Source organism: Panthera tigris, chromosome B1, assembly GCF_018350195.1.
Source record: "Panthera tigris isolate Pti1 chromosome B1, P.tigris_Pti1_mat1.1, whole genome shotgun sequence".
Classification (NCBI taxonomy): Eukaryota; Metazoa; Chordata; class Mammalia; order Carnivora; family Felidae; genus Panthera; species Panthera tigris.
The window spans coordinates 18,738,768-18,763,040 of record NC_056663.1 but is presented as its reverse complement, the minus strand read 5'-3'; the positions used below and the strand labels follow the sequence as shown (position 1 = coordinate 18,763,040).

At 36.5% G+C, this 24,273-nt stretch overlaps 1 long non-coding RNA gene across 1 annotated transcript in view; it reads left to right on the top strand.

Annotated features, from left to right (window-relative positions):
• Window positions 1-24,070, top strand: part of LOC122237607 — a 97,694-nt gene extending 73,624 nt beyond the window's left edge. The window contains exon 4 of the long non-coding RNA XR_006216189.1: window positions 23,812-24,070. This is a non-coding gene — a long non-coding RNA (uncharacterized LOC122237607). The remainder of the gene's footprint in view (window positions 1-23,811) is intronic.
• Window positions 24,071-24,273: the final 203 nt, after the last annotated feature.

The window sequence follows — 24,273 nt, the reverse complement described above, 5'->3', positions numbered from 1 at the left end:
GGTTGAGGAAGATAATTTTAAACTTTCTCTCCATGAGCCTACATTACAGAAATATTAAGGACAAAGAAATATTAAGGACACCTATACAGGTACCCTTGGGGTAAGATGAAAGTTGCAAGAAATTCCCGCTGGGGAAAAAAGTCAGTGAGAATAGCCACCCACTCTGAAACCTTCACCCTCCGCGTGCTTCCTCCAAATCCCTGAATGAGTGCATGTCAACCTGAGAAGGCTACGTGTGCACCATGCCACTTTCCTCTAGGGGTATCAAGATGTGCTTGATTAGTACACAGTGATTCTGGGGTGCCTGTGCTCTTCAGCCTGGACATCATCCTCCCTCTTTCTCCTAAACTCATCTGACTGGGGTCTAGTCCTCAGTACTTGACACTACATGAGAATTTGAGTTTTTAGTCTCAAATACCAAAACAAGGACTAAAACTATCTCAAGAGAAAGAATGCAAACAAAACAATACAATAATTTCTTCATCAAATATTTGATTACTAGAGCATTATTATTGGCATTGGAGATCAAACAAAGACTCATACAAAGAAATAACCCTACCTTCAGGCCCTGTCTTATGGCGCTGACATTGGCAAAGAGCAAGGGAATTCAAAAAATAAGATTAACAACAACACAAGGATGGACATTCAAACTGCTCTGATTTACCTCTTAATTGAGGTACCACCCAGTGCAATAAATGAAGAAAAAGAAACAGAAGGTATGCACATTGAAAAGAAAGAAATAAAATGGTCACTATTTGTAGGCAACATGACTGTCTTTGTAGAAAATCCCAGTGGAACTACAAAAACCTACTAGAACAAATAAGTGAATTTATTAAGGTTGCAGAACATAAGGTCAGTACACAAACATCAATCAGATTTCTATATAGTAGCAATGAACAATTGGAGAAAAGATTCTCTACCCATGGAATACTGTCACCCATGTCCGTGGATTCAAAACTGCTTATGATCATCTACATAACTGCCTGTCCTACATATTTTGAAATAACGTAGCCAGTCTCCACAACTGTGTGAGCTAATTTTTGTAGTAATTCTCTCTTGTTCTCTCTTGCTGTGAATGAGAGAAAGAGAGAGAAAAAGATAAAGAAATGTAAAGATATACATATATTTCTTACTGTGTATATTTCTGTTAAATATACACACTTTATATGTGTATAAACTTTAACCGAATCTATAAAAGAAAAAAGTTAACAATGAACTTTATCAATAAGAACCTCTGTTCTCTGAAAAATACTAAGAAAATAGTGAGGGGCCAAGATGGCAGGGCAATGTGGAAGTTCTCAGCTTCTCTCATCCCTGAAATACAGCTAACACCAAACCGTTTTGCACACCTAGAAAATTGATCTGAGGATTAGCATAACAATCTGTATAACTTGAGCCCAGAACTCAGCAGGTACATGGGGCAGAGAGGTGGACTGGGGGAGAGAGAAGCTGTGGAGGATAGCTGTTTTCATGGAGAAAGGACAGAGAAAGGGAGGAGAGTCTAGGAAAAGCACTCCCCCCAAAAGTAGCTGGAGAGAAAGAGAAAGAGTGGAAGCCCCCACAAGACTAAACAAGAAAGGGAGAAAGGAGAAGGTTTCTTGACTAAACAAGAAAGGGAGAAAGGAGAAAGGAGAAGGTTTCAGTACTACTAGGACTGTATAAACTAAAGGAGTTCATGAGCACTAAACCAGCCCTGCAAGAAATTTTAAGGGGACTCTTTGAAGGGGGAAAAGATGAAACAAAACAAAAAAGACCAAAAGCAACAAAGACTAGAAAGGACCAGATAATATCACTAGAAATACCAACTCTACAGGCAACACAATGGCAATAAATTGTTATCTTTCAGTACTCTCTCTAAATGTCAATGGACTAAACACTTCAATCAAAAGAGATAGGGTAACAGAATAGATAAGAAAACAAGATCCATCTATATGCTGTTTACAAGAGACCCATTTTAGACCTAAAGTCACCTTCAGATTGAAAGTAAGGGAATGCAGAACCATCTATCACGCTAATGGTCACCAAAAAAAGCTGAGTAGCCATATTTATATAAGACAATCTAGATTTTAAAATAAAAACTGTAACAAGAAATGAAGAAAGGCATTGTATCATAATTAAGGGGTCTATCCACTAAGAGGATCTAACAGTTGTGAACATGCCCCGATGTGGGAGCACCCAAATACATAAATCAGTTAATCACAAACATAAAGAAACTCATTCATAATAATACCATAATAGTAGGGGACTTCAATACCCCACTTACAGTAATTGACAGATCTTCTAAGTAGAAAATCAACAAGGACACAATGGCTTTGAATATCCCACTGGACCAGATGGATTTAACAGATATATTCAGAACATTTCATCCTAAAGCAGTGGAATACACATTCTTCTTGAGTGCACATGGAACATTCTCCAGAATAGATCCCATACTGGGACACAAATCAGCCCTCAGCAAGTACAAAAAGATTGAGATCACACCATGCATATTTTCAGACCATAATGCTATGAAACTCAAAATCAACCACAAGAAAAAAATTGGAAAGACAACAAATACTTGGAGACTAAAGAACATCCTACTAAAGAATGAATGGGCTAACCAAGAAATTAAAGAAGAAATTAAAAAATACATGGAAGCTAATGAAAATGATAGTGCTACAGCCCAAAACCTCTGGGACACAGCAAAGGTGGTCATAAGAGGGAAGTATAGCAATCCAGGCCTTCCTAAAGAAGGAGGAAAGATGGCAGATACCCATCCAAACCTTACACTTTGTAGAGCTAGAAAAACAACAGCAAATAAACCCAAAACCGGTAGAAGATGGGAAATAATAAAGATTAGAGCAAAAATGAGTGCTATCAAGATAAAAAAAAAAAAAAGTAGAACAGATCAATGAAACCAAGAGCTGGTTCTTTGAAAGAATTAACAAAATTGGTAAACCACTAGCCAGTTTGATCAAAAAGAAAAAGGAAAGGACCTAAATAAATAAAATCAAGAATGAAAGAGAAGAGATCACAACAAACACCATAGAAATACAAACAATAGTAAGAGAGTATTATGAGCAATTATATACCAATAAATTGGGCAATCTGGAAGAAAATGAACAAATTCCTAGAAACATATATACTACCAAAACTGAAACAGGAAGAAGTAGAAAATTTGAACAGACCCATAACTAGTAAAGAAATCAAATAAGTAATCAAAAATCTCCCAAAAAAACAAGAGTCCAGGACCAGATGGCTTTCCAAGGGAATTCTACCAAACATTTAAAGAAGAGTTAACACCTATTCTTTTGAAGCTGCTCAAAACATAGAAGTGGAAAGAAAACGTCCAAACTGATTCTTTGAGGCCAGCATCACCTTGACTCCAAAACCAGACAAAGACCCTTTTTAAGCAGAACTACAGACCAATTTCTCTGATGAACATGGATGCAAAAATTCTCAACAAGATACTCAACAATACATTAAAAGAATTATTCACCATGATCAGGTGGGTGATCACATATTTATACCTGGGATGCAGGGCTGGTTCAATATCTGCAAATCAACCAATGTGTTACATCATATAAATAAAAAGAAAGGATAAGAACCACATAATCCTCTCAATAGATGTGGAGAAAGCATTTGACAAAATGCAGCATCCTTTCTTGATAAAACCCTCAAGAAAGTGGGGGTAGAAGGATTATACCTCAATATCATAAAAGCTATGTATGAAAGACCCACCACTAATATCATCCTTAATGGGTAAAGACTGAGAGCTTTTCCCCAAAGGTCAGAAACATGACAGGGATGTCCACTCTCACCACTGTTATTCAACATAGTGTTGGAAATCCAAGCCTCAGCAATCTACAACACAAAGAAATAAAAGGCATCCAAATCGGCAAGGAGGAAGTCAAACTTTCACTTTTTGCAGACGACATGTTACTCTATGTGGAAAACCCAAAAGATTCCATCAGCTTTAACTGATTCATGAATTCAGCAAAGTTGCAGGATATAAAATCAATGCACAGAAATCGGTTGCATTTCTATACACCGATAATGAAATGCAGAAAGAGAAATCAAGGAATTGATCCCATTTACAATTGTACCAAAACCCATAAAATACCTAGGAATAAACCTAACCAAAGAAGTGAAAAATCTATACACTCAAAACTATAGAAAGCTCATGTAAGAAATTGAAGAAGACACCAAAAAATGGAAAAATATCCCATGCTCATGGATTGGAAGAACAAATATTGTTAAAATGTCAATACTACCCAAAGCAATCTATACATTCAACACAATCCCAATCAAAATAGCACCAGCATTCTTCAAAGAGCTAGAATAAACAATCCTAAAATTTGTATGGAACCTGAGAAGACCCTGAATAGCCAAAGCAATCTTGAAGCTGGAGACATCACAATCCCAGATTTCAAGATGTATTACAAAGCTGTAATCCTCAAAACAGTATGGTACTGGCACAAAAACAGACACTCAGATCAATGGAACAGAATAGAGAACCCAGAAATGGACCCCCAAACATATAGCCAACTAATCTTTGACAAAGCAGGAGAGAATATCCAATGGAATAAAGACAGTGTCTTCAGCAAATGATGCTGGAGAAACTGGACAGCAACATGCAGAAGAATGAACTTGGACCACTTTCTTACACCATACACAAAAATAAAATCAAAATGGATGAAAGGCCTAAACATAAGACAGGAAGCCATCAAAACCCTCGAGGAGAAAGCAGGCAAAAACCTCTTTGATCTTGGCCGCAGAAACTTCTTACTCAATAAGTCTCCAGAGGCAAGGGAAACAAAAGCAAAAAATGAACTATTGGGACCTCATCAAAATAAAAAGCTTCTGCACAGTGAAGGAAACAATCAGCAAAACTAAAAGGCGACCGGCGGGATGAGAGAAAATATTTTCAAATGACATATCAGATAAAGGGTTAGTATCCAAATTCTATAAAGAACTTGTCAAACTCAACACCCAAAAAAGAAATAACCCAATGAAGTAATGGGCAAAAGACATGAAAGGACACTTTTCTAAAGAAGACATCCAGATGGTGAACAGACATATGAAAAAATGCTCAACATCACTCATCATCAGGGAAATACAAATTAAAACCACAATGAGATACTACCTTACTCCAGTCAGAATGGCTAAAATTAACAACTCAAGCAATGATAGACTTTGCAAAGATGTGAAGAAAGGGGAACCCTTTTGCATTGCTGGTGGGAATGCAAACTGGTGTGGCCACTCTGAAAACAGTATGGAGATTCCTCAAAAAGTTAAAAATAGAACTACCTTACGACCCAGCAATTGCACTACTAGGTATTTATCCAAGGGATACAGGTGTGCTGTTTTGAAGGGGCACATGCATCCCAATGTTTGTAGCAGCACTATCAACAATAGCCAAGATATGGAAAGAGCCCAAATGTCCATCGACAGATGAATGGATAAAGAAGATGTGGTATATGTATACAATGGAGTATTGCTCAACAATCAGAAAGAATGAAATGTTGCCATTTTTGACTACATAGATGGAACTAGAGGGAATTATGCTAAGCAAAATTAGTCAGAGAAAGACAAATATCATATGACTTCACTCATATGAGGAATTTAAGATATAAAACAGATGAACATAAGGAAGGGAAGGAAGAATAATATAGAAACAGCAAAAATAATATAGAAACATAAGAGACTCTTAAATATAGAGAACAAACAGAGGGTTGCTGGAGGGATTGTGGGAGGAGGGATGGGCTACGTGGGTAAGGGGCATTAAGGAAGACACTTGTTGGGATGAGCACTGGGTGTTATACATAGGGGATGTATCACTGGAATCTACTCCTGAAATAATTGTTGCACTATATGCTAACTAACTTGGATGTAAATTAAAAAATAAATAAACAGGGGCGCCTGGGTGGCGCAGTCGGTTAAGCGTCCGACTTCAGCCAGGTCACGATCTTGCGGTCCGTGAGTTCGAGCCCCGCGTCAGGCTCTGGGCTGATGGCTCGGAGCCTGGAGCCTGTTTCCGATTCTGTGTCTCCCTCTCTCTGCCCCTCCCCCGTTCATGCTCTGTCTCTCTCTGTCCCAAAAATAAATAAAAAATAAATAAATAAATAAATAAATAAATAAATAAACAAACAAATATAGGCATAAAAAAAGAAAAAAGAGATATAATAAATAAATAAATAAATAAATAAATAAATAAATAAGAAAAATACTAAGAATAATTTTATTCATGCTATGCACTGGGAAATAGTACTTACAAATCCTATTTCTGATCAATATTTTGTATCCATAGAACTTTCAAAACTCAGTGATAAGAAAAGAAAGACTCTAAAGAAGAAAATGGATAATCTCTCTGCACACATTATCAGGAAGGATATCAGGATGGCAGATAAGCTCATGAAGAGATGCTCAATGTCATTAGTGATTAGAGAAATGCAAAGTAAAACAGTGAGATACCACTAAATACCAATAGAATGACTAAGAAACAGAAAAACAAACCAAAAAACCCCCCCACAGTTCTGACTGGTGCTGCAGATGCAGAGCAACCAAAACTCCAAACCTTTGTACATGGTTGGTGGAAATGAAAAGTGTTATAACCACTTTAAGAAAGAGTGCCTACAAAGTTAGGCATGTCGTTACCACATAATTAAAGATTCTACACAGAGATATTTTTCCAAAAGTAATTAAAACTGTGCTCACATAGCAGCTTATATGTAAATGTTTACAGTGGCTTTTTTATGTAATCACCAAATATTAGAACCCAAATGTCCCTCAAATGGGGAATGGGTAAGCAAACAGTGGTACATCCATACAACAGAATACTACTCAGCAGTAAAATGGAGTGGCACACTGAAGCGTGCAATAGTATGGTCGGATCTTAAGTGCATTATGCCAAGTGAAAGAATCCAAAATCAAAAAGTGACAGCGTGATGCCATGCATATGCCATTATGCAAAAGGTGACATTATGGTGAGGAAGAACAAATCACTGATTGCCAAGGGTAGGAGGCACCAGCAAGGATTTTAACCACAAAAGGACATGGAAGAATTGTTTGGTCATTGGAACTGTTTTATATCTTTATTTTGGTGGTGGTCCCACTACTATTCACATCTGTCAAAATTCCAGGACTGTCCTTTAAAAGGTGAGAATTTTACTGCATGTAAATGAAACTTTAATAGAAAATTAGAATGAGTATATATAATATTAGGTAGCAACGGTTGGTAAGGGAGAAAAAGTGAATTGGGAAAAGGAGACATAAAATGGCTACCTGTGAAATTCACTGAGGATGGGTGAAGAAAGAGAAAGCCTCACTGCAAAGATGATTTTTAAGATCATCTCCTGCAAGAAGTCTGGCATATATAAGCAAGAACAAGAAGATCAGTGTGGGTAGAATGGAGTGAAGAAGAAAAGCAGAGTAAGTGGTCTGGGAGTTGACTCAAGAGTGTGGGGGAGGGGGCATCAGATGGAAGCCCATAGGTCACAGGTAGGTCTTTGACTGTTACTGTGAGTGAGATGGTAAGCTAGCAGAACATGTGAGCGGAAGACTGACACCATCTGGCTGACATTCTAACAGGGTACCTCTGTCTACCATGTTGAGTAGAAGAGGGCAAGATTCCCATAGAAAGACTGACAAACAGGCAAAAGAAAAGGCATAGATAAGGCCGTGGAGGAAGTGTAACACTGTCCTGCTGTGGATATATTGGTTATGTAACGCCGGTGGCTTTCTGATCAGCTGGAGGTGGGGTATGTAAGCAAGGAAGGAGTCAATGATGCGATGAGTGGAAAGATTTTTGGTCTAAACAACTGAAAGAATGGGACATCTCTTTTTTTCTTTTTTTAGATTTTATTTTTAAGTACTCTCTATCCCCAAAGTTGGGCTCAAAATGACAACCCCACGATCAAGAGTCACACACTCCATCATCCACTGAGCCAGCCAGGTGCCCCAAGAATGGAACATCTTTTTAAATACTTTTTTTATGTTTATTTATTTTTGAGAGAGAGACAGAGTGCAAGCAGGAAAGGGGCAGAGAGAGAGGGAGACACAGAATCTGAAACAGGCTCCAGGCTCTGAGCTGTCAGCACAGAACCTGATGTGGGGCTCTAACCCACAAACTACGAGGTCATGACCTGAGCCGAAGTCAGAGGCTTAACCAACTGAGCTACCCAGGCACCCCAAGAATGGAACATCTTAATTGAAATGGAGAGGATTACAGAAGGAGTTGGTGTATGTGGAAAGGGTGTGGATATTAGTTTGGGACATTTAGGTTGAAGATGCTTATGAGACAGCCAAATGGAGCTATCAAGTAGGCAGGTGGGTATTTGAGTCTGGAAGTCAGTGGACAAGTTCCTAACAGATACACAAATTTGCAACTCATAACCTTAAAAATTATATTTTAAAGCCATTAAACAGCATAAGATCACCAAAGTGTAGATAGAAAGAGAAAGAGGTCCAAGTCCTGAGTCTTGAGACAATATGTGTATCAGAAACATAATTATGGAAACAGATGGACCAAGAATCTAAACACAGCATGATAAGTATGCTTTGGGAGATAGGGACGATAATAGCAACAGAAAACAAGAACAAAACACCACAAAATCTAAACTCAGTAAAAATATTGAGTATGAAAAACATAGCAGTTGAAATGGAGAACAAAATAATTCAGATAAATAGTAGGACAGACATAGATGATGAATAAATTAGTAAACTAAAAGCTCAGTTTAGGAACTTACCAGAGAGCAGTAGTCCTAGACAAAGAGCATATATAGTGGAAAATCTAAACGAAAAATGGCTAGAATAAAGGTGCAGACATCCAGATTACAAGAGTCTAAGAAGAGAGGAAAATAAAAATGAAGATGGAAATATGTATAAAAAAATAATGGAAATGTTTCCCAGGATTAAGGAGAGATGAGTGACCTCAAGTAAAAGGGCTCACAGAGGACCAAACAATAGGAAGAAAAACAATGTCATATGATACAAATTATTAGAAAATTTGAAACATCATATAAATGGCAACCTTCATAAAGCTTGCAAGTTGAAAAATCACCTAATCGGGAGCCTGGGTGGCTCAGTGAGTTAAGTGTTCGACTCTTGGTTTTCGCTAGGTCATGATCTCACAGTTCATGGGTTCGAGCCCCACATGGGGTTCTGTGCTGTTGGTGGGGAGCCTGCTTGGGATTCCCTCTCTCTCTCCCTCTCTTTCCGCCCCTCCCCCACTTGCGCTGTGTCTGTGTCTCTCAAAATAAAAAATAAATAAACTTTAAAAAAAAAGAAAAAGGAAAAGTCACCTATAAATGAGGAAATACATACTGCATGCAGAAAGATAACAGAAAATAACATGTTACAGTTTTGAAATAAAATCGCTTAGCCTAGAATTTTCTCTGAAGCTAAATAGTCCACTGATTTTAAAATTATTATAAAAATATTCTCAGACATACAAATTCTTAAAAGTATTTACAATAAATACCAAGATACACATTGAAGGATATGCTCAAATAATTGGAGAAATTATTCAAGATACATTATAAGAGATGTGCTAAGTAGAGGTTGTAAGATATATGGAAAGTAGAGGGTTTTTTATTGTTGTATAAATAAATAAAGGAAGGATGAAACAAAGGAAAATGTATCCAAGCCAATATAGAACGAACATTAATATGATGTGAGGGGTGGGTTTGGGGGCTAGTAAAGTGAGGGACATGGAAGAATGCTAAAGTGCTTTCTTATTAAAGAAAATTAAGAGGGGCCACTGGGTGGCTCAGTAGGTTAAGCATCTTACTCTTGATTTTGGCTCAGGTCATGATCCCACAGTTCATGAATTCGAGCCCCATGTCAGGCTCTGTACTGGCAGTGTGGAGCCTACTTAGAATATTCTCTCTCTCTCTCTCTCTCTCTCTCTCTCTCTCTCTCTTTGTCTGTCTCTCCTTCTCTGTCTCTCAAAATAAATAAACTTTAGAAAATTGAAATGAAAAGATTGTTAATAACAGAATAACTGAGAATCAAAGGATGGAAAAAAGATACACTAAATTAATACGCCCAGGGGCTCTTGGGTGGCTCCATCAGCTAAGTGTCTGACTCTTGATTTCAGCTCCAGTCATGATCTCATAGTCATGAGATGGAGTCCCACGTTGGGCTCTGGGTGTGGAGTCTGCTTAAGATTCCCTCTCCCTCTCTCTCTGTCCCTCCCCCACTTGCTCATGCACTCTCTCTCTCTCTCTCAAAAAAAAAAAAAAAAAAAGTAATAGTAAATTTTAATATGCCACAAAAAGAACAGAATAGAAATCTTAGTATCTGACAAAACAGATTTTAAAGCAAAAATGTCATGTTAGAAAAAAAATATTAGACATGAATATAATAATAGAATGAACAATAGAACAGATTCCCTACCATGTCTACCATGAACAACTATGTACCTAACCATGTTGGCTCAAAGTGTATCAAAGTATATTAATCAGACTGTGGAGAGACATCATTAAGTCAACAATTGGACTTGTAGATTTTACACACCATTCTCAGAAAGTTATATATCAAACAGACAAAAAAGACACAAAGTTATTGAAGCCTGTCAGTGTAATTCAAGATGTGAGCTACTTAATAACATACTGTATACAGATCACAAAACATCTGAAGTCTCAGTAAATACCAAAGAAGCAATATAACATCTCATTATACACCCAGTAACCATAATTAGAATAATTTTATTTTTCTAATCAGTATCTTGAGCCCATATTTTATATATTACCCAATTTTAAGAAAATTACTTGGTAACAAAGGTTGAATGATTTTAAAAGTAGCTGTAATGTATCAATCTTAAGAAAGATAATTACAGTTGTTTTAAAGTGATTATAAATAAGAAGGTACAATAAGGATACAAATTGTTTAAGTAGAGGAGATTCAATGTCCCCTTCAACATCCATCATTTTCTGCGCAAGCTTAAATTATATTTGTCTTACAGAAGAGTTTACAAATTAAAAGAAATGTTAGCACTTCATTTTTTTCTGACAGCTGAAATAATTGTGAAAGCTTTTTCACTGTTGAGAAAAATACTGGTATCTAACAATGAATTTATATTTCACCCTGTCCTTTACCAAAAATGTAATGGATCTATCAACTTCATTTCATCAAGAAGTTATAAATGCTCTAACAACCTAGTGGGATTAATACAGAGGAATCTTGTAAGGTTAGTGGCTATCATAGACCCAGCTTATAGATTTTAGTAGGTCTTCCATTTGAAATTAAAAAAAGCAAAGACACAGTGCCATAGTGTGCATTTTATCTGTGATATTTTCAGAGCTAATGTCATCCCTGATATATGGTTATTAAGTTCATTGCTTTGAGTAGCACCTTGACATTTACTGCCTTTGAATACCAGCTGAGTAACGTGGTAAGTTCTAGCAAACAGTTTATATCAGCCTTATTTGCTTCTTCCTAAAAATCACGTTCCAAGTGGACAACTTCATTGGGCACATTTTCTTCTCCTATACCAAGTAGTTTTAAAAATACTAATAATTTGGTTTATTTTGTATCTAACCAAGTGATAAAAATCAGTGGAATGTTAGGAAGCAAGGCAAATAGATCAGATATCACCCATCAATTCCAATAGAAGGACAGTGAGAACACAAATACTCAATTTTTAAAATAGTCTACATAGTAACTAAAGTAATATGCAAATACTCTGGCAATTATAGTCTGCTTAATGCAATAAAAGTGCTTCAAAATATTACAAAAGGATTGTTATAATCTATCAAATTATTCATAACTACTTATACATCAACTCTAATTTGACATTAATATTTCCCATTTGCATAAGTGATTCTAACTAGTGAAGGCCAAACCATTTAAAAGGTTATTTATTAATTAAGCAATTGATTAATGATTATAGACTAGAAAATTGTGATTTAATGTTTCAAATTTCATGTGTCTCTGTAAAAATGACAATTTCTCATTCATGGACTGTAGACTCTCCTATAGGGATGATTATGGAACTTATTAACTAGTCTGGTAGTTATGGGGCTTCTCTTTTAAAGCATTCTGTCAAATTGCATTTGTTTGAAATAAACATAAATAATGAAAGAAGTTGTTTAATTTCCCCAGAAATATTTTTTTCTTTAATGGCTCAAACCAAGAAAATGTAGACCCATGAGTCCTAAGAGAATTTAGTCCTGAGAATTACTTGTGCCTTTCATAGTCATTAATCCTGTCATTATAATAGTTACATAAGACTTTGCTCTACCCCATGCACCGGGAACTTCCTGAATAATAAGACAATGAAACAGGACTTTCACTCTTAAGTGTTTTTCCCTCCGCCTGCCAGAGACCCTCCCTCAGCTGTGCCCATTCAGGCTGCCTGCTTTCTTGACCTACATGGAAATTACATTCCTTGCATCTCCCTCAAAATGCATCCATTTAGTTTTTTTGCCCCCAAACATTAGTAAACAGACTAATGCTAACATGGTACTATGTAAATATCCACAGGTTACCTGTAATTTTAAACTAAACAATTTTGTAGCATTTTTCATTTGTTCCTTTGATATCAGTCTTGTCTTTGTCATATACTTCTTGAGTATCAAACAAAGCTTTTACCATATTTTGGAGCTTATAGTAAACATTTAGATGACCAACATTCCATAGTATAGCTGTATTGATTTCTCCAACATCTTTGAAGAAGTATTTGATGAGTTTCTACTATATTCTACATGTTTTTCCAGCTGTCAGAGATAGTGAGGGAACAGCAGGGGACAAAACAGATATGGTTCCTGCACACACAGAATGAATAATCTAGGGGAGGAGAAAGTTTTTAAACAAATACAGGCTGTAATTGCACACATGAATGTTAAGGATAGCCCTGCATTTGGAAAATTATTTTCCATTTCTCCACATCCTCTCAAGCATCTATAGTCTCCTGATTGTTCATTTTAGCCATTCTGACTGGCACGAGGTGGTATCTGAGTGTGGTTTTGATTTGTATTTCCCTGATGAGGAGCGACGTTGAGCATCTTTTCATGTGCCTGTTGGCCATCCGGATGTCTTCTTTAGAGAAGTGTCTGTTCATGTTTTCTGCCCATTTCTTCACTGGATTATTTGTTTTTTGGGTGTGGAGTTTGGTGAGTTCTTTATAGAATTTGGATACAAGCCCTTTGTCCGATATGTCATTTGCAAATATCTTTTCCCATTCCATTGGAAACCAATTTGACGATAAATTTCATATAAAAAATAAAAAAATAAATAAAATATATTTTAACCAGAAAAAAAGAAAGAAAATTATTTTCCAATAAAATTATTTTTTTCCTGAGAATATGGAAAATAAATACAAGTTTAAAGATGGAAATTAGCATTGCCCAAAGTCCTAAAGCACAACCATATATACAATTTTTACGATTTTTTCTAACAGATTTTTAGTGTATATAAGTATATACACATATATATAAGATGTGTGTGCATATATATATATATATATATGAAGAAGAATATGTATATTATAAAATTGGGATCACATTGATTATACTATTTTGTATACTACTTTGGAGTTAATATTAGATATACCCATTAATTTCATTAAATATTCATATATAGCATTATTTTAATAATGATGTATTTGTCATTTGAATTAAACTTTGAAAAATTATTTCCTTTTTATTGGATTAAATTGGGTTTTTTAGCATTAAAATTTTTGCTGTTATAGTCTGTATACAACTTACTATGTGTCTTTCTATTACCTTCTAATAAATATTTATGCATGGCCATGATATAAATCATATATAGTATATAATTCATATATTATATTTGTTAATTTAATTAATTATATCCATTTATGATTATAATTTCATAATTTATAAATAATACCTGTATTGATGTGTTAATATATTTACATATTATTATACATTATATAGTTATATGTAATTTATTACACGTAATATATATAGTTAAGAAAATCTTGAATAAAAAAGGTGGAGGACTTCCACAACTGATGAGAAGTTATTTTAAAGTTGAGCATTGAAATCAGTGGGTTATTGGTGAAAGGATTACCAATAGTCCATGAAGACAGAATAGAGAGCCCCAAATCAAACATAGATATGGATACTTGATGTACAACAGTGATAGTATTGTAGACTAGTGGGGAAAAGTCAATATTTTAATAAATAGACATAAATTGGAAGTCTGTGTGGAAAAAAGTTAATCTTGACTTCTTCCTCACCATAAACAGAAGTGTACAGAACCACAATGTGAAAGGAGAAGAAAACTAGAAAATATCTTAGTTCTATGGATTAGGCTAAAGCAGAATATCACTATTCATAAAAATTTGAATTGCATTAAAATTAAGAACACCTATTTGCCAGAAGATGCCTCTAAATAAAAAAGCAAGCCACAAAGCAGAAAAAGATACATACAATCAATGTAACGAATGAAGAATTTATTTCCAGAAACAGAATATTATTTCCAGAATAAATAATTCCCACAAATTATAAGAAAAATACAAAACAAATTTATACAAAATTGAGCAAAATCATCAACTGGTTAGTCAAAAGGATATCCAGATGACAAATCGGCAATACTTTCTTGGAAGTGAAAGAGGGAGCTATTGATTATTTTACCAAGATGACCAATAAAAACAGGATCTGCCTTGGGCAAACTTCTAACAAACTTATGGAGAGATCCTCAACTTAATTGGAAATCAGTGTGATGGTTAATTTTATGTGTCAACTTGACTAGGCTAAGGGATGCCCTAGGCTAAGAGATTACCAGATAGCTGGTAAAACATCATTTCTGTCTGTGTCTGTGAACGCATTTCCAGAAGTAAGCATTCAGATAAGTCAACTGAGTAAAGAAGATTTGCCTTTACCAATGTGGAAAGGCATCATTCAATCCACTGAGGTAAACTCACTCTCTTCTTGAGGTTGGACATCCAACCCTTTTGGCCCTCAGACACTGGAGCTCCTGATTGTGTAGGTAGCAGACAGCAATTGGGACTTCTTGGTCTCCGTAATCAAATGAGCCAATTCTCATAATAAATCTCTCCCTCTCCCTCTCTCTCTCCCCCTCTCCTCCTCTCCCTTCCCCACCCCGATCCATATCCAGATGGTTCTGTTTCTCTGGAAAACCCTGATTAATACAGTCAACAAAATGTCAACCAATGCCACAACAAAATACCATTACCAGAATAACTAAAACTATGCTTATATTTATATTTATATTTATATTTATATTTATATTTATATTTACCAAGTGTTGTCTAGGGTGTTGTGGATCTAGATCTCATACACCTCATACACTGCTAGAGAAGAGATTATTATTTATAGTACTGTGGAAAACTGTTTAGCATTGTTTACCAAAGCAAAATATTCATTTTTACATTTCACTGGGTTCCAGTTCTGGGGCATACATTCAACTGAGTTATGCACTAATGTGAACGAAAAGATGTGCAAAAAATTGTTCCTAACAGCATTATTTTCACTAATCAAAAATTGGGGAAAAGCCCACTGAAAAGCCCATCAACAGTAGGATTGCTAAATAAATTTTTCTATACACATACACAGAATACTATTCACTAATGAAAATGAACAACTGCCAAAGATGAACCTCAAAAAAAAAACATTAAGAAAAGCAGCCGTGAGGCTCCGAGATGGCTCAGTCGGTTAAGCTTCCAACGTTGGTTCAGGTCATGATCTCATGGCTCTGGAGTTTGAGCCCCTCATCGGGCTCTGTGCTATGAGAGCTTAGAGCCTGAGACTGCTTCCCTCTCTCTCTGGCCCTCTCCAGCTTGCCCTCTGTTTCTCTCTCTCAAAAATAAACGAACACTGGGGCGCCTGGGTGGCTTAGTTGGTTAAGCGTCTGACTTCATCTCAGGTCATGATCTCGCAGCTTGTAGGTCCCAGCCCCAAGTCAGGCTCTGTGCTGACAGCTCAGAGCCTGGAGCTGTTTCAGATTCTGTGTCTCCCTCTCTCTCTGCCCCTCCCTCCACTCACGCTCTGTCTCCCTCTGTCTCAAAAACATTTTTTTAATTTTTAAAGAAATAAATAAACAAGAAGAAAAGAAAAGCAGCCAGACTAAAAGGCATTTTGTTATATTCCATTGGCATGAAGTTCTGAAACAATCAAAACTAATCTATGGTGATAGAAATCAGAATAATGGTTGCCAGTGGGGAAGAATGAGGTATAGTGACAGCAAGAGGGGCTAAGGGATTTCTGTTTCTTCATTTGGTTGTTGGTTGCCTGTGTGATCATTGCTGATCATTCAGCACACTGTAAATTCTATGATTTGTCCATTTCTGTTACATATTTTACACTTAAAAAAAAGACTCATTAAAAATATTTTAGGGGCGCCTGGGTGGCTCAGTCGGTTGAGCGTCCGACTTCGGCTCAGGTCACGATCTCGCGGTATGTGAGTTCGAGCCCCCCGTCGGGCTCTGTGCTGACTGCTCAGAGCCTGGAGCCTGTTTCAGATTCTGTGTCTCCCTCTCTCTCTGACCCTCCCCCGTTCATGCTCTGTCTCTCTCTGTCTCAAAAATAAATAAACGTTAAAAAAAAAAATTAAAAAATAATATTTTAATGATTGCATCAAATTCCTCCCAAGATGAAAGAAATGATGCATAGTATATACACAAACACAAACAAAATTGAATAGATACTCAACTAATTCTCAAAATGTAAACAATACTTCAAGTAGAAAAAATTTTCAGGAGCTTCAGTTCAATTTGGATTACCTAGAAACTTGCTAAAAGTTTCTTTATATAGGCAGAGTCTTGGTTTCATGGGGAAAAAAAACATAAATGGAGGTATAAAATAATTCCTAAACATCTTAAATGTACAATTTAATATGAGAATGGTATCGTTCTAGTTGACTAAACATGTGGATTGATGCAGTATAAAACAAATGTTTGGCAGAACTATATGTTTATTACAAAATATAAATTCTCAATTATCCCCCAATTTTCTGTATGACAATTTTATTTGTATGAAAAGTGGAAAGGGTCACAAGCAAAACTTAACCTTGTCATTGTAAATGCCAGAGCTCCCTCACTTGTCAGTTGGGTTTTATTTATGACTGTCAACATGCAGAGTCAATGAGTCCAAATGCTTAGTCTGCTACAAGCATCATGAAGAAAACAAAGCCAATGAAAAATATCACTTTGACAAAAACATAATGCTTGATTACAAATGCCAAATGATAATGGTACTTTGATAGCTTTCTGAGTGGGTAGTTGTGAAGAAAGTGACCATGGAGAAATTTTTAAGTAGGGATATTAACATTAAATTGAAAAGCATGGTAACCTGTTGACTGTCATGTCACCCCAGTCAAATGCTTTGACTTCTGTATGTTGAGCAGATACTAGATTGACTCCAGGCCCACTGATATAGGTAAGATGTCACTAATCTATTACTTATAATCCCCAAATTATACGTTTTTAATACCAGAAGCTACCTCAGATAACTTCTACAATGCTTGTGTAGACTTGTGAAGCTTCTAACCCAATCCTCAGTACAAGGCAGGAATCCCCAGCAGCTATGTCCACTGAGCCTCCCTAATGTGGTCAAAGTATGGTCCAGGAAATTCCTACTGAAGGCTTAGGTACATCAGCTATCAGTGCATGGACTGGTTGTGCCAATAGTAACCTAGAAAATTAAGAAAATATTCTGGGCCTTCAAACCAAAAATTATTTTACCTTACTCGACTAAAGAATTTATTTAATAAAGTGTTTTTTCTGGTACTTATTATTAGCTTCATTTTTCTTTGTAGTGGGTTTTGGCAGGAAGCTTTTGCTCTCCTGTCTTTAAATCCAAGAGTAGTAATGCATGCACCTAATGAGGTAGCTTATTCATTCCTGTAAAAACACTAATACACTTCTTCTTCTGATCACAATTATGTAAATACAATTTTACTTTGGCCGCAAGGAATCTGAGAAAGGTACCCTGTGTATGATTAAATTGTAACACTTCTGAATCATTAAAAGAGACTACAAAATGAAATTATGCTGAGGCTGATATTGCCCTACGCTGTCCAGGCATGTAATGTCCCCCATGTGGTAATAACCCTTAGTCAACCCAACTTGAAAACTACACTAACAAAGACTATTGTACATTAGCCATGTTGTTGCCATTAGGAAAGGTGACATCCTGTGCCTGAGGAGAGGCCCCATCCTCAGGACTGAAAAAAGTGTCAACACGGGGGGAAGGGATGAGAACTTGGAAAGCAGTCTTTACCCGAAGGTGAGAAAAGCTTCCTTCTCTTTGGGGGCTTGCTTATGAGTCTCTTTTGACCTGACTTTTAGATTCTAAGGCACAGAAATCCCTAGAACATTTCCAATGGTGCATAGGAGCTGCTCTGATCACTGCAAATGAGGCAGGACAGGATTAAGGCTGAAAGTGAGCCAATAGGGGTTTCTGTGATAGTTCTGAGCCTTCTTAAGAGCTGTATATTATTCTTTGCGTTTCATTCCCTTTTGTTATCCAAGAACTTGAGAAGCCATTGTTTAAAGTCTTCATCTAGTTCAAGTTGCACTGTGGGCAGTTCAGGTAAAATAGGTCCCAGTGTCCAGATGGAATAGCAGAAAACCCACAGCTGCTGTAGGAAGGGGAAAGACATCCCAGGGTCACAGCAGCCAAGACAGCAGTCTGGGGTTTGGTGAGGGGAGGGGAACGGAGAGCTTGGAGGAAGTGTTCCCAGGCAAACGCGAAGCAGTCTGGAGATCTCCGAGAAACAGTTGAGGATCACTCTGAGTGGACGTAATTCCTAAAATTAGGGCTAGTGGCGCCTCCTACTATCATAACCTGGATGTTAAAAGTCAATGTGGCGTTTTTTTTTTTTGTTTTTTTTTTTGTTTTTTTTTTTTAGTCACAAGCTGGTGAGATCAGAGACTTTGAGATTATATAAATGTAAACATTAGACCCAAATGGTAGCTACAACATAAGCCTCTATAGCTGGCATTTTGTTATTATTGTTGGTTTTGTGGTTTCTTTCGGTATTGGGGTTTTTTTTTTGGCGGGGGCGGGGGGGAGGTGGATTTTAACTTTCTGTTCTTATTTAAATTTATTTTTGTTTTTACTCTTTTCTGCTTTAATATTTTGTTTAATATGTCCTTGTTATAAAATGCTTGTATAGACAAACAGGCAGGAAATTGTTAAAAATGACATAACAATAAATAAGCCAAAAAAAACGGCAGCATTTTAGATTTTCATTTTAAATGCATTAGCTTTTTAGCTGGCAATGTGACCTTAGGAAATACACTTTATATTACTGAGGTTTAGTTTCTTTCTCTAAAACATGAGGGAGTTTAGTTGGATACTTTCTGAGGTCCCTTCCACTGCTAGGATTCAACCGTGAAATTTATATTCGTGTAACTTGGTATAATATCCTGAAAACGTTTTCTATTTGTGAAGGATTTCATTCTTGGAAACTTTATAACTAAAAAGTATTGATTGAAAGTCTCGAGGTGCTGTGCTATTCTTTTAAAATGCTAACTATGAATACTGTGAATATTTCCTGAGAGAAACATGGCGAGTTGGAAGTTTGTAGTCCTAGAAATGAGAAAGATGAAAGTATTTTTCATTTAGTTTAGGAACCACATGGCAGTTCATATGAAGTTAATAGAGACCTTATGAATAACTAGCATGGGGCTGTGAGACGAGTACATGTAAACGGAAGAATTGCACGTTGATGCTGCACTAGACGAGGAAAAACCTCCTCCTATGTCTTCACGCACAGAATACTCACGAGAAGTAATATGACTAATGTCATCTAAAACTGAATAACTTTCTATGTTGGGCACACATGGGATGTTATTGAGACATCTATGTAATTATTTCTACCCACCCCTTTACTTTGCCTTTTTCCATTACTTTGTCACCCATGTAATCAACAAACATGTATTGATTCACAGTGTAGGCCTAGAAATCAAGGTAAGGAACCAAGAAGAGACAAACATCTCTCAATCTAAACACTGCAGTATTCTTCAGTGACCTTTCCAGTTTAAGATGATGCTTATCTATTGCCTTAATTAGGAGGTAACAACCAATTGGATTAGACTTCCCAATTAAGCAGTGGGATTTTGGCCTATAGTTTATGAGACAAATATTGATAATAACCATTACTTTCCTGGACAAGGTACTATTCTATCCTGGCTGCAGCCTGCATTTCTTATCTATCCTAGATGATAACTACTTTAGAAAAGTCAATTTCTTGATTGCCAATAATTATTGGCTATTTTACTCCTGTGTTCTGTTTATTTTTTTTTTATTCTCTTTGTTCATAAAGTATTTCAAAACAATTGCAAACTGCTACTGACTAATAGAAGTCCTCAGAAATTTACAATGCCCATATATCAAGACATTGCATGGAAAATCAGCGAATCTCTAAATTCCTCCAGACATATGGTTTACAATAAAGCGGTTTATTGCTGAATAAACATTAATCTCAGACAGAGGCAGAACCTCTAGATTACTCCACCTCCAAATTTTTCTAATTCTTATTTTTCATGCTGAAAGCAAACACATAAGTTTGAATTTGCTTTATTCCTGCGTAGTCTTTTTTCAAAATATCAAGAGCTTTCATTGTTTGGCAAGCCATAAAGTCTTGCAATTGATTTTTGTCATTATTATTCATTATTATCAATCTGGGCATTCTATCAAAATCGGTGGAGTGGGCCTTATAATTTAACTGCTTAATAATAAACATGAAGTAACACAAGCATATATTCCAGTTTTTACATTGCAAAATTTATTGTGCATTTGTATATTATAGCTCTTCTTTTGCTATAAAGCAAAATATAGTGCATTTATGGAATAATAAAGCTTTATAATTAATATATAATTAAGCAGAAACAACAGTGATATATACAATCGTATAATGTGCTTCTGAATTCTAAAATATAGTGATCTGTAAAAGAAAGTTAAATCTATAAAAGCTAAAAAGTGAAAAATATCCATGTGTGGGAAGTTCTGTAATGATACTGATATGCGGAACATCTTCTCAGGGAATCTGGGAGTGGCCACTGGTAAGAACTGATGCAAAGACACATCAGGTCACATGGCCGTTTCCCTTCAGTTTTAGCAGTGTAATGGAATCACTGATACCCTTCCCTGCCAAACAAAGAAAGACTCCAAGTATGTACTTTTGTTCTAAGCGGCACAGCTCACAGGACTGAAGACCAGAGATTTCACATACACAATTACTTTTGTTTATTCACTTAATTCACAAATATTACTGTTAGGTGTCAATTACCAAACCCAAATCAAAATGATACAGTTCCCACTTTTAGGAGATCACTTCCAAGTAAGCAAAGTATGCAAATGACACAATTTGAGGCAGATATTAGGTATCAATTGCTAAACAATAAATTATCCCCAATTTTAGCAGCTTAAAACAACATACATTTATCACCTCACTGTTTCTGTGTGTCAAGAATATGTGCATGACTTATCTGTGTCCTCTTCTTGGTCTCTCTGAGAGCTGCAGTCAAAATGTTGGCCCAGGGTCTGTGGTTTCATCTGAAGGCCCAACTACTGAAGGATTCTCCTCCACACTCACTCAGTGGGTTTTTGGCAGCGTTCAGTTTCTGTGGGTTGTCAAACTGAGGCCATAGTTCCATACTGGCTGCTGTCCAGAAGCCACCCTCCGTTCCTTGCCATGTGAGCTTCTCCTCCATGGTAGCATCTCCATCAAAACTTGCAATCCACGAAGGCCAAAGAGAAAATATGCCAGCAAGTTGGAAATCACACTTTTATAACCTAATCACATAAGCAACGTTCCATCTGTTTTTCCATATTCCATGAGTTAGAATCGAGTTTACTAATTTCAGTCAACTCTCAAAGGAAAGGAATTACACACCAGTATGAATACCAGCAGGTGGGGATCACAAGGGGCCATCTTAAACATGTCTCAAGGCACTAAAATGGTCTCCTTCCACAGTTATTTTAACCAGCAGTAATCCATGTTTTCTAAGATCTCTACTAGTGGAGTCACTTTGGGACATCAAAATTTTGTGTTTCCTAAGGTATACAACAATACTACTGTGGTTATCTCATGAGTGTCAAGCTATAAGATATATAAAACAGATAAGTTCTGATGAGATGTAATAGCAAAAGAAATTATGGAATATGAGATGTTAGCTGAAAAAATTGGCCTGGAGAGTGCCATGTGGAGAGCAAGGAGTGAGGAAAAGCAGTAGTCTTAAACCGTCACTGATTATCTGTTAACCCCAAGATATTAAGGATAATATGAATAATAATAAAGCTACTCTTATTACAAGCTTAGTTATAGTCCATGAGTATTTCTGCAGTCAGACCACTCTTAACCTCTATGACTATTGCCAATGATTAGGTGAGTTGGATTCTGGATCATAGAGAACTCTTCTCTGCAGACCCTAACACGTATGGTTAGGGAGAGGGATGGGAAGTGTAGCAGAGCTGTGTGAACAATAGAAATACCATTTGTAATTTTACCTAGAAATTATAATTTAGGACCTTAAAAATTGTTTCTGCCTGTGATGAATATCCAATTTTTACCTTAATCAGTACACACTTGGCTTGGTTGGTAAACTTAGAATTATAACAGGATATTTCTGAGTTTTCACAGGCCCAGGACTTCAACGTTTTGTTTTGTTTTTTTCCAGGCAAACTTAGGTGTCATTCCCACCAATGCATCTGTTCATGTTTTGATTTTTAATTCTGCTGATAAGTTTAAGCAGCACACTTCCACTTAGTTTTCCCTTTGCTATGAAACTCATGGTACTACCACTGCAGTGGGGGAGGGTAGAGGTCTTGCATGTATGTGTTCCTTCACTAAACCATAAACTCCCTATTCATCATTGTGGTTAGCGACAGGTCACTCATTAATGTTACAGAACAGGTTAGTGGATCATGGTGACACCCAGGTTTTGGCAACAAGTCAGTTTCCATGACTCCCAAAGTATGTCTGTCGTCTTCATGCATTTGCTAAAGATAAGGATTTGCTTTTTAGCAACGCCATTGGAGACACGATTCATGTAACAATCTACTTGACAAAACCATATCGTAATCATCTGTGATATTTTTAACAAGGGAATAGTTACCTTATTGGTTTCATATTTTATTAATTAGGGATTGTTGTGCCATTTCACATCATTTCTGATGCTACTCGATTTAAAAACCTGTAGCGTGAAACAAAAACTGATCTCTAAGAGGTGACTATGATAAGTGTCGGCGTACTAGTGACCAATTACTGTCTTATGGTTCAGATCAATTAGAGAATAATTAGTATTGGAAGGGTTGGTGAAATAAGTCCTAAGCTATTGTCTCAAAGCTATGCATTCAGTCATGGTTAATTTAATTTTTAAATCAGTATTCCTGGAAAAAGTTTAATTTTGAATATATTTTCAAATAAATAAATGAGATATTTAAGTAAGCATCGTCTCTAATACAACCTTAACTTCAGTTTGGACTATGAATCAATTTGCCCAATGTAGATAATAATTTACAGAAAATAGATAGGAAACACAGGTACCTTTATTTTACATTAAAAGTTTAAGGGGTGCCTGGGTGGCTCAGTCAGTTAAGCGTCCGACTTCGACTCAGTCATGATCTTGTCGTCCATGAGTTCAAGTGGCGCGTTGGGCTCTATGCTGACAGCTCAGAGCCTGAAGCCTGTTTGGGATTCTCTCCCTCTCTCTCTGCCCCTTACCCACTCATGCTCTGTCTCTCTCTCTCTCTCAAAAGTAAATAAACATTAAAAAAAAAAATTTTAAATGAGGTTACATTACTTTGTCCACAATGCTCTGAATCAATCACGCAGGTTGTGGCAGAGGCTAAAAACTGTTCTCCAAAATCTGTTTTTGTGTTTTTTCCTATGCAGGAAAAAACTGAGACTATATTTCTCAGTCTCCTTTGCTGATAGAGTTCTGGCCAGTGAAATTTGAGTGCAAGTGACATATTCCACTTCCAGGCGTGGCCCATAAAACCCTCCTGCATACTCTCCCATGCTATTTTCTTCTTCCAGATACCAGAAATTAAGTCAACTACAACAGTCTTGGAAGCCAAGTGCTGAAGATGAGGGTCTCTTCCAAAATGGTTCCCTAAACAATATATAAAAGATAACTTTCCCATGGACTGTCCCTCATCCAGGACTATTCCCTGAGCATTAAATAAACTGTTACTGTACAGATTTTGTTGTTGTTGTTACAGGAGCTAGCATTCCCCTTACTACTCTCTGCATGCAATTCTGTAGGGATTTGGATCAGAAATAGCTGAACTTGAAATAGTGTCTCCCAGCTATCCAAAAGGTGACTGTTATTGTGGATTATGTTAACATTTGAGT